The sequence below is a fragment of the Macrotis lagotis genome, chromosome 4 (genome assembly GCF_037893015.1).
Source record: "Macrotis lagotis isolate mMagLag1 chromosome 4, bilby.v1.9.chrom.fasta, whole genome shotgun sequence".
Classification (NCBI taxonomy): Eukaryota; Metazoa; Chordata; class Mammalia; order Peramelemorphia; family Peramelidae; genus Macrotis; species Macrotis lagotis.
In genome coordinates, this window is record NC_133661.1 from 158,476,693 (window position 1) to 158,487,613 (window position 10,921).

The window sequence follows — 10,921 nt, forward strand, 5'->3', positions numbered from 1 at the left end:
GTATGTCAGTAATGACATTCTTTTGGGGACTACAGAGTCCTTTATTGTATATCTCTTTTATTCATGTATTTATATTTTAATTAACAAATATTTATTTTCTTTCCCTCCCACCCTTTTTGTCCCACACTGAAAGTAAAAAAGAGGGGAAACAAACAATTTCAGTCTCAAATAACGTATTATCTTCCTCCCTCAATCCCCGGTTACCACCTTCTAATTCATATTAAGTGGCCATTATGCCCTACACAGCAGACCTCTCCTAATTCAAGAACTCTTCTTTGAATGAAAAGTAGCCATAGTCCAGTGTAAAGAGCACTGGTTTAGAGTCAGAGGTCCTAGGTTTAGATCCTTGGACAAGCCCCTTCACCTCTCTTGGCCTCAGTTTCCTCATTTTTCGAATAAGAAAGTGTATGCCTTCTAAGGTTCTTTGTAGCTCCTAAATTGTGAATATTCAAAGAGACTGCCTCTAAGACTTGTTAATGAAGAGGGATAAATGGAATGTAGCTGCAGAACTCAGTTTCTTCATCTGTAAAATCAGGAGATTGGACTATATAACCAGTAAGATAACTTCTAGTCCTTGATTCATTGAATCATCAAATATATGAAATATATTTGTATTTATATGCACATACATATGCATCTATACACATATGTGTGTATTTGCATATACATACATATAAATATATATATGATCCTATAATCCATTATATTTCAAGCTCCTTGAGGGCAGGAACTGTTTTTTGTCTCTTTTTGTTTCCTTAGGACTTAGTGTTATGCCTGGCCCATAATGAGTACTTAATAAATGTATATGGACTACCTGACTGACCTGTAATAAATCCTCACTGCCTGGTGGGCTAAGTAACATTAGGAATAATTTGGAAAATGAAAACTTCAGGTTTCCCTAATTCAGTTTCTCCTAGCCTTTCCCAATCTGGTCTCTTTAGTTTACTTTGTTCTTTTTCTCTTTGGGGGGGGGGGTTATTTATTTTATATTATTACAATAATCTTGTTATGAGAGTAAACATAAACCCCCTTCCCCTCCAAGAAGATGAGAAACCTCAAGAATAGTTAAAGAGGAAAAAAATATACTTCAGTCTGTTGTTCAGATTCCAATGGCTCTGTCTCTGGGATGAATTGCCTTCTTTATCATAAGTCCACCAAAGAAGTTGCTTCATTAGTTTTCCCATAGTTGCTATTACTAACTTTATTTCTCTCCACTCTGTTCCTTCCCACTCTCATTTATTCTATTGTCTCTTTCCTTTCACCCTGTCCCTGTTCAAAAGTATGTTGTATCTGAGTACCCTCTCCCATAATCTTCCCTCTCTTCTATCACCTATTCCCCCTTCCCCCCCCCCCCCATTCTCCTTTATCCCATCCCTTTTTTTCCTCATTTTTCTCTAGGGTAAGATAGATTTCTATATCCTAATAAGTGTATATGTTATTTCCTCTCTGAGCCATTTTTGATGAGAATGAAGGCTCACTCATTGTCCTCACCCCCCCCATTCTACTCCATTGAAAAAGCTTTTTCTTTTATATCTTAGCCCCTTCTTCCTCTCCTTTCTCCTCCTCCCAGTACTTTCCTTTATCACCTATTGATGACATCTTTTTACTATATTATACCATTATATTCAGTTCCTTTCTGTGCCTTTTATAAATACTCCTTCTAACTTCTCTTATAAATGAGAAAGTTCATGAGTTAGCAGTATCTTCTTCCCATGCGGGAATACAAACAGTTCAACATCATTAAGTTCCTCATAGTTAGCCCTTCAGGTCCACCCCTTCTATGGTTTACCTGAGTCCTATACTTGAAGATCAAACTTTCTGTTCAGCTCTGGTTGTTTCAGTAGGAAAGTGTGAAAGTCCTGTTTCATTGAAAGTCCATCTTTTCCCCTGAAAGAGGATGTTCAGTTTTGCTGGGTAATGGATTCTTGGCTGTAAACCAAGATCTTTTGCCTTCCAGAATATCATATTCCAAGTCCTAAAAGCCCTTAATGTAGATGCTGCCAGATCCTGTGTAATCCTAACTATAGAGCCACAGTAGTTGAATTGTTTGTTTCTGGAAGCTTTTAACATTTTCTCTTTGACTTGGGAATTTTGGAATTTGGCTATAATATTCCTGGAAGCTTTTCTTTTGATATCTCTTTCAGGAGGTGACCAGTGAATTCCCTCAATTTCTATTTTACTCTCTGCTTCCGGGATCTCAGGGAAATTTTTCCTGTATTATTTCTTGAAAAATGAAGTGTAGGCTCTTTTCCTGGTCCTGACTTTCAGGTAGCCCAATAATTTTTAAATTATCTCTTCTGGATCTGTTTTTCAAGGTCAGTTGTTTTTCCAATGAGATATTTCACATTTTCTTCTAATTTTTGGCTTTTTTGGAAGAGTTTTATTTCTTCCTGATTTCTCACAAAGTCATCAGCTTCCTTTAGTTCCATTCTGCATTTGAAGGAGTTATTTTCTTCAGAAAACTTTTTTATCTCCTTTTCCAGCTGACCATTTCTGTTTTTTAAGGTATTCTTCTCATTTGCCCTTTGTGTTGCTTTTTCCATTTGGCCTAAATTGGTTTTTAACATATTATTTTCTTCAATATTTTTTTGTATTTCTTTCACCAAGCTGCTGATTTGGTTTTCATGATTCATCTGCATGGCTCTCATTTCTCCTCCCAATTTTTCCTCTCCCTCCCTTAATTTCTTTTCAAAGCCTTTTATGAGCTCATCCATAAACTGAGACCATTTTCTATTTCTCTTGGAGGCTTTGGGTACAGAAGCTTTGGGTTTGTCATCTTCTGAATCTTCCATGGGACCAAAGTAATTTTCTATGATCAGATTCTTCTTTTTTTTTTTTTTTGTTTGCTCATTTCCTCAGCCTATTACTGATTTACCACACTTCCAAGGTTTGGGGGGTTTTGGGGACACCTCACTGGGACCTTAATTCCTCCAAAATCTTAGGAAAGGCTCTGACTGCTTTCTTGCCTGTGCTTTGATATGTGGATGACCACAGGCCCTCCCCTTTGCCCTGGAGCTGTGAGGAGAGTCCCTGTTCAGCTATCTACTATCATAGTATGGAAGCACAAACTGCAACCTGGATCTGAGTGTAGGAAACAGCAGAGTCCTGCCCCAGGGAGATCAGAGGGATTTCTGCAGTCTAACCTGACCCCCTTACCATCTGTGGGATACACTCTGGAGGTGCAGACTGGCTTCCCCAATTCCCACTGCATGTTCTTATGGAAGGGCTGCTCTAAGGCCAGCACTCACTCCCCACTCACTCTAGTGTAGCAGAGTTCTCTCACCACCCCTTCAAGCTGTTTCTGGTGATCCCTAGGCTGTGCTGCATTATAGCTGTGGCTTTTTCCAACCACCAGTCCTGGTGAAACAGATCTTTCCCTCAGAACTTCTAGGTTGTCTGGGATTGAGAAATTGTATCACTCAGTCTTTCTGTGGGTTCTGCCCCTCTAAATTTGGGTTAGAGCCATAACTTGATGGTTTTTGGAGTTTTTTGGGGAATGAGCTTCTGGGAAATCCTGCCTTCATGCTGCCATCTTTGCTCTGCCCCCCTAGTTTGTTATCTTAAGAAAAGGGCATCTATATTTCTTTGAAAGTCTGATGTAGAGACAAGAAGACAAATAGGAATATACACTTGTCTACTCTTCTGACCTTCTTTTCCCTGGTCCTAAGCCCTCTGACTCTGTAACCAACTTACCCAGAAAAAGGAAAGGGACAGAATCAGTGAAAGGAATTACATTTAGGTATTTATAGGCTCTCCATAAAAAGATCCACAAGAATTCATCCATTTATCAAAGTTTTATTAAGTTTCAACCATGTTCCATTCCCTAGTAAAACAAGGGCTTTCACTGCTTAAGCTGGGGATGGCATGTCGTTATTTGTCCTTCGTTCTTTTTTTTTTCAGTTTTTGCAAGGCAATGGGGTTAAGTAGCTTGCCTGAGGCCACATAGCTAGGTAATTATTAAGTGTCTGAGGCTAGATTTGAACTCAGTTACTCCTGACTCCAGGGCTGGTGCTCTATCCACTGCGCAAGACCATGCCATCAGGGAGGTAATACCATGACACATAAGAGAGTTAGATTTAAGTGAGGGAGGGCTATGCAGAGTCACTTTCTTCTCCCATGCCATTTGGGTCCAGTAGTTAGATTTGAATGAGGATGATTAGAAACGGCCCTGGATGCAGTTGGAGACCTTGGTATTTTTAAGCTAAGAGCTTTAGCAATATGAATTATCTATATCTATAGATAGATATCTGAATTTTATGAAATGTTTGTTGAATTGAAATGAAGCAGACATCCTGACTTTATTCATCCATTTATTCATTCAAGAACAATGATTGAGGACTTCCATCCAAGATGGTGGAGAGAAGACAGGCACAGTTCTAAAGTCTCCTGATCTCTTCCCCGTCTATCACATGAAACAAACCTCTTAAAAGAAATCCGAACCAGGAAACCCAGAAAGAAAAGCCAGGAGAGGAAAATCTACCTCAGGATTTGTCTCCGGCAGCAGCCTTGGCTGAGTACTGGCAGGTGAGTCTGAGCTCCCAGGGAAGATCAGCAAGATCAACAGCTGAATCAGAACCAGGAGTCTGAGGGCCCGAGAACTGGACCTGCTGGATCAGCGGTGGGGCTGGACGAAGGGGGCTTGGGTCCGCAGGGAAGCAGAGGCGCTGGTGTTGGTACTGTCTCCCTGGAGCTTGGGGAAGGGGCTGCGGGGAGAGGTCTGGTGCAGGAGAGCTGCGCACACCATCCCTGGGCTCCTCAGGTCTGAGAAACTCCGAGCCCATGCCTCCAATGCACTGAGGCCTCCTCCCAAACAAATGCAAATTATTTCTGCCTCAGGCCCAGGTGTGTGAGCAAAAGAACCAGCCCAGCTGAGGAATCACCTCAGGCCAGGGTAAAGCCCACCATTGATTGAAGGCAAAAGAATTCAATAGCTCCAATTCCCTCCCTCAAGCAAAGGGAGAAGGCCTCCCAACCAAGGTCACAGACACCCCAGAGAGGGCAACCAGCACCTCCTACTGGCCAGCCAGAGAAACTGCACTCAGTATAGCCTTTAGAGATCACAAGCCCAGGTGAACCAGCCCCACCCAACTCAAGGTCTTAGCATAATGAAGAAGGGTCAGCGGAAAGGTGGATCCATAGAAAAATTCCTGGAAGGGAAAGACCCCAACCCAGAGAGACCTGGAACATCTGAGGAGAATACAATCTGGTCTCCAGCACAGAAAGACTTCCTTGAAGAAATAATGAAGGAATTTAAAAATCAACTGGAAAATTTGGGGGAGACAATTAATACCTTGCAACAAGAAAACAAAACCTTAGAAAGTACAATTGGACAAACACAAAAGGAGAATAAATCTCTCAGATCATCAATTGGACAATTACAAAATGAGAATAATTCTCTCAGATCCTCAAATGAGCAAATGCAAAAAGAAATTAATTCTCTCAAAACCTCAATTGGTCAAATGGAAAGCTCTTTCAAAAGTAGAATCTACCAATTGGAAAAGGTTAATGAAGAAAACTCCTCCCCCGCAAAAATAATGGAGTCTACAGAAACTAATGACTCCACGAGACAGCAAGAGTCAGTTAAACAAAATAAAAAAATAGAAAAAAATAGAAGCAAATGTGAAATACGTCATCAACAAAACCACTGACCTTGAGAATAGATCGAGGAGGGGAAACCTGAAAATTATAGGACTTCCTGAAAACATTGAAGAGAAAAAAAGCCTGGACTTAATATTACAGGATCTAGTGATGGAAAACTGCCCTGACATCATGGAATCGGAGGGCAAAGTAGTTATTGAAAGAGTACATCGATCCCCACCAGAAAAAGATCCTAAAAGGAAAACACCAAGGAATGTTGTGGCCAAACTCCAGAACTATCAGATAAAAGAGAAAATCCTGCAAGCAGCCAGAAAGAAGCAATTTAAATATCAAGGAGCCACAGTAAGGATCACGCAGGACCTGGCTGCATCAACTTTAAGGGATCAAAGGGCCTGGAACTAGATATTTCAAAGAGCATGGGAGCTTGGAACGCAGCCAAGAATCTACTTTCCTGCAAAGCTGAGCCTTTTCTTCCAGGGAAAAAGATGGACATTTAATGAAATGGAAGAATTCCAAAAATTTCTGATGAAAAGACCAAAGCTAAACAGAAAATTTGGATATCAAACAGGAGGTTCAAGAGACACATGAAAAGGTAAAAAGGGGGTGGGGCGGTAAAAGGAAAAAAACGCAATCCAGCAAGTTGAAACTGGCTATATCCCAGCATGGGGGGGGGGGGGGGGGGGGGGGTAGAGACTCTCATAAATCCTGAGAATCCTGAGAAATGTAACTCTAACAGAGAGAATATACCTAGCCAGAAATGCTGGACATCCATGACCTATCCATGAGACTGATATCTAATGGGATGTAACTGGCTTTAACTCCACTGGGGAGAAAGACTCTAATAACTCTCAGGAATTTGGACTCTATTCAACAGAATATACTGAACTAGAAGGGACAGACACTCAGAATTTTCTATGACTTAGATAGAATGATCTAAAAAAAATACACTACCTCCCTAAAAAGGGGGACAGGAAAGAGATGGGAGGAGGGAGGGGATTGAATGTGACAAATCTCATTACACTAAGAGGTACAAAAAACCTATGGTAATAGAGGGGAAGAAGGGAGTAGAGGACAAACACCTGAATCTTCTTCTCATCAGACTTGGCTTAAAGTCAACCTACACATACTCAGTTAACTTATAAAACATCTAACCTTACAAGAAGTAAAAGGGGAAAAGGGGAGGGGGGACAGAGAAAGGGAAGGGGAGTGAAGGAAATAAGGGGAAATAACAAAAGGAAGGGAAGGGAACAGGGAAAGGGGAAAGAAAGGGTAGGGAGTGATATAGGAGGGCAAACACACTGAAGGGGATGGTATTCAAAAACAAAATACTGGGGAATATGGATAAAAGGGGGGGAAAGGGGGAAAAATACAAACAGAGGGAAGATAGCACAGAGGGCAATAAAGAATTAGTAATCATAACCTTGAATGTGAATGGGATGAACTCTCCCTTAAAACGTAAGCAAATAGCAGAGTGGATTAAAAACCAGAATCCTACAATATGCTGCTTACAAGAAACTCATTTGAAGCAGAGAGATACATATAGAGTAAAGGTAAAAGGTTGGAGCAAAATATATTTTGCTTCAGCTGAAGTAAAAAAAAGCAGGGGTAGCAATCCTTATCTCAGACAAAGCAGCAGCAAAAATAGATAGCGTTAAAAGAGATAAGGAAGGAAACTTTATCCTCCTAAAAGGTACCATAGACAATAAAGTCATTTCAATATTGAATATATATGCACCCAGTGGGACAGCACCCAAATTCTTAGAGGAGAAGCTAAAAGAATTACAGGAAGACATAGACAGCAAAACTCTACTAGTAGGAGACTTCAACCTCCCACTATCAGATCTAGATAAATCAAATCATAAAACAAACAAGAAAGAAATTAGGGAGGTAAATAGATTGTTAGGAAAAATTAGATATGGTAGACTTATGGAGGAAACTGAATGGGGATAGAAAGGAATATACCTTTTTCTCTGCAGTACATGGAACTTATACAAAAATTGACCATGTACTAGGACATAAAAACCTAATGATCAACTGCAGAAAGGCAGAAATAGTGAATACATCTTTCTCAGATCACAATGCAATAAAAGTCATATGCAATACTGGGCCAAGGAGATATAGACCCAGAGCAAACTGGAAACTGAATAACTTCATCTTAAAAAATGAGTGGACCAAAAAACAAATTATAGAAAGAATTAACCATTTTATACTAGATAATGAGAATAATGAAACAACATACCAAAACCTATGGGATTCAATCAAAGCAACTCTCAGGGGATATATTATAGCTCTAAATGCTTATATGAATAAATTGGAGAAAGAGGAAATCAATGAACTAAACATGCAACTAAAGAAATTAGAGAAAGAACAAATCAAAAATCCCCAATCAAATACCAAATTAGAAATTTTAAAAATCAAAGGAGAAATTAATAAAATTGAAAGCAAAAAAACTATTGAATTAATAAATAAAACCCAAAGTTGGTATTATGAAAAAATCAATAAAATTGATAAACCTCTGGTCAATTTGATTAAAAAAAAGAAAGAAGAAAACCAAATTGCTAGTATTACAAATGAAAAAGGTGAACTCACCACCAATGAGGAAATTAAAGCAATAATTCAAAATTATTTTGCCCAACTTTATGCCAATAAATTTGATAATCTAAGTGAAATGGATGAATATTTACAAAAATATAAGTTGCCCAGGTTAAATGAAGAAGAGATTAAATACCTGAACAACCCTATCTCAGAAAAAGAAATTCAACAAGCCATTAGTGAACTCCCTAAAAAAAAATCTCCAGGGCCTGATGGATTCACAAGTGAATTCTACCAAACATTTAAGAAACAATTGGTTCCAATCCTATATAAAGTCTTTGGGAAAATAGGGAAAGATGGAACTCTGCCTAACTCTTTCTATGAAACCAATATGGTACTGTTACCTAAACCAGGAAGAGTTAAAACAGAGAAAGAAAATTATAGACCTATTTCCCTGATGAATATAGATGCAAAAATCCTAAATAAAATCTTAGCAAAACGACTACAAGAAGTCATCACTAGGATAATACATTATGATCAAGTAGGATTTATTCCAGGAATGCAGGGTTGGTTCAATATTAGGAAAACTGTTAGTATACTCAATTATATCAATAACAAATCTATCAGAAACCATATGATCATATCAATAGATGCTGAAAAAGCTTTTGACAAAATACAGCATCCATTCCTATTAAAAACACTAGAGAGTGTAGGAATAAATGGACTGTTCCTTAAAATAATTAGCAGTATCTATCTGAAATCATCAACAAGCATTATACTCAATGGGGAGAGGCTAGAGGCATTCCCAATAAGATCAGGGGTTAAACAAGGGTGCCCATTATCACCACTACTATTCAATATTGTATTAGAAATGTTAGCATCAGCAATTAGAGAAGAAAAAGAAATTAAAGGAATTAGAATTGGGAAGGAAGAGACAAAACTCTCACTATTCGCAGATGACATGATGGTCTACCTAGAGAATCCCAAGAAATCATCTAAAAAACTACTGGAAACAATTAGCAATTTTAGCAAAGTTGCAGGTTACAAAATAAACCCCCATAAATCCTCAACTTTCCTATATATGACTAGCAAGAAACAGCAGGAAGAGCTAGAAAGAGAAATTCCATTCAAAGTAACCTCAGACAGCGTAAAATACTTGGGAGTCTATTTGCCAAGACAGACTCAGAATCTTTTTGAAAACAATTATAAAACACTTCTCACGCAAATTAAATCCGATTTAAATAACTGGGCAAATATCAACTGCTCATGGATAGGTAGAGCTAATATAATAAAAATGACAATTCTACCAAAATTAAACTATATGTTTAGTGCCCTACCAATCAAAATTCCAAAAAATTACTTTAATGAGCTAGAAAAAATTGTAAGTAAATTCATATGGAGAAATAAAAAGTCAAGAATTGCCAGGAGCTTAATGAAAAAAAAAATACAAACAAAGGTGGCTTAGCACTACCCGATCTAAAATTATATTATAAAGCATCAGTCATCAAAACTGTTTGGTATTGGTGAAGAAATAGAGTGAAGGACCAGTGGAATAGACTAGGTGTAAAAGCAGGAAAGGATTATAGTAATCTGCTGTTTGATAAACCCAAAGAGTCAGACCACCTGGATAAAAACTCCCTCTTTGATAAAAACTGCTGGGATAATTGGAAGTTAGTATGGAAGAAACTTAGATTAGACCAACACCTCACACCCTTTACCAAGATAAGATCCAAATGTTTATAGGACATAGACATAAAAAACAATACTATAAGCAAATTAAAAGATCCAGGACTAGTCTACCTGTCAGATCTATGGAAAGGGGAACAGTTTATGACTAAGGAAGAGTTGGAGACCACTAAAAACCAATTAGATGATTTCGATTACATTAAATTAAAAAGGTTTTGTACAGATAAAACCAATGTAATCAAGATCAAAAGAAAAGTAGTAAATTGGGAAACAATCTTTACAACTAATGATTCTGACAAAGGACTCATTTCTAAAATATACAGAGAACTGAGTTATATTTTTAAAACAAAAAGCCATTCCCCAATTGCCAGATGGTCAAAGGATATGCAAAGGCAATTTACAGATGAGGAGATCAAAGCAATCTATAGCCATATGAAAAAATGCTCTAAATCATTAATTATTAGAGAAATGCAAATTAAAGCTTTGCTGAGGTACCACCTCACACCTCTCAGATTGGCCAGTATGACCAGGAAGGATAATGATCATTGTTGGAAGGGATGTGGGAAATCTGGGACACTACTACACTGTTGGTGGAGCTGTGAACTCATCCAACACTTCTGGAGAGCTATTTGGAACTATGCCCAAAGGGCAACAAAAATGTGCATACCCTTTGACCCAGCAATACCACTACTGGGTCTATACCCTGAAGAGATGAGGAAAAAGGGTAAAAACATTACTTGTACAAAAATATTTATAGCAGCCCTCTTTGTGGTGGCAAAGAATTGGAAATCCAGTAAATGTCCTTCAATTGGGGAATGGTTTAGCAAACTGTGGTATATGTATGTCATGGAACACTATTGTTCTATTAGAAACCAGGAAGGATGGGATTTCAGGGGAACCTAGAGGGATTTGCATGAACTGATGCTGAGTGAGATGAGCAGAACCAGAAAAACACTGTACACCCTAACAGCAACATGGGAGTGATGTTCAACCTTGAAGGACTTGCTCATTCCATCAGCGCAACAATTGGGAACAATTTTGGGCTGTCTGCAAAGGAGAGTACCATCTGTATCCAGATAAGGAGCTGTGGAGTTTGAACAAAGTA